We start from the raw sequence: 1,625 nt of genomic DNA on the forward strand, positions 1-1,625 counted from the left end.
TGAAGTTATGAACTGTTTCTGAGAGACTAATAACACCAGGATCCTTTTCTAAGTAGCTGACAGCTGGTAACTGTGCAGGGGCGGGTCTAGCAAAGTGTTGCCAGGGGGGCAGGTAGGGCATTAACAGGGAGAGGGGGGCACAAAGAAATACTTTCTTATTCTCATTTAAAATGTCTCACTTTTATTAAATAATTATCTGAAGCTTACAACCAAAGTTTTTATCCAACGTAAAATGTAGAAATCATACATATAACATCGAAGCAGCTGGAATCCACAGCTGTGCGTGTTCATGGAGCTGCTTGTTCACCTGCTGGACGTCACTACCTGACATGTTTAACTGTCTTCAGAACATTGCAGAGGCCTTATTGACAGTACTTGGCTCACATGAGTCCTCAGGTAGCCTCTGAATGCTGGACACTCGGAGACCAGAGATCACATTAACATGTGTGTCTCTGTATTAACAAACATGCCATATTGGCCCAGTTTATTTTTCTTATCACTGTTGTGAGGAGACCATAAATAGCATTTGTGTTTTCTTTTGTACAGTTCATTTGCTGTTATGGATAAAAAAGTCTTTTTTCTTTCTAAATAGCTAAAAACTATTTGCTGATAGCTGCCAACATCTGCAAACAAATATAATTTTATAAGTGGTTCTATATAGTGAGTAACTGTTAATAAAGAGCATTATTAAATTTATTACTAATGCAATCATATGGCACATTGACTTCTGAGGAAATTTTAAATGGTCTAAGTCATCAAGGTCAACATGCAGTATTCTATCATATGCAAACTTATATCATTAAAAGTTTATACTGACTACTAAGTACAATTTTCTATTGACATACTGTAAATGCACAATGCTGCCATGTGAGACCGAACTCTTAGATTTATTACATGAAATGTTAGTGGCTCGCGGCCCGGAGGCTGGTGTGAGAATATGGACACACGAGCAGATGCAACACGGAAGGCAATAATATTTTTTAAGTGTTTTATTTTTTATTTTTTTTGTCCCGTTTGGATCTTTAGCCATCAGAATTGTTGTCTTAAACCCAAGCAAGATGCCAAGTGGATTTACTTTACCAAGTGGATCATCATGGCCATATTGGTCCATTTGATTGACCTTTATTATAATTATGTGTTTATTTTATTTTATTTTCGGTTGTTACAGACAGGACAGACATGGCTGGGGGATAGGACAGGGAGAAAGAATGAAAGAAAGAGAGGGAGAGAAAGAAAACCAAAGGGGAGAAGAGATGGTGAGAAGGGGGGGAAGAAAGAAAAAAAGACAAACAAAACACCTGGATCACCTGTATGGAGAAAAAAACAGAAGAGAAAGCAAACAAAAAAGAGCAACATGATAAAAAAAACAGCACCATCACAATAAACTAGCTAGCAGTAGATAACAGTAGATACTAAATATTAAATGTTATTGTGCAGCACGCAAGATAGACGGCGTGTTTTGAGGTAGCAGCCAAGAAAGCTGTAGTCCGCGTCTGTGAACACCTGTGTGCATACCTGTGTGGATCAGCATGCTTGTATTCCAAAGGTTTCTCCATGTAACGATCTGCTAGGGAGTGTGGGGAGCCATAGCCCCGTCCACCAGGGTATGAAGCAGGTATGGAGGA

The sequence above is a fragment of the Haplochromis burtoni genome, unplaced genomic scaffold (assembly GCF_018398535.1).
Source record: "Haplochromis burtoni strain Fernald_Lab_line unplaced genomic scaffold, NCSU_Asbu1 Contig_2768, whole genome shotgun sequence".
Classification (NCBI taxonomy): domain Eukaryota; kingdom Metazoa; phylum Chordata; class Actinopteri; order Cichliformes; family Cichlidae; genus Haplochromis; species Haplochromis burtoni.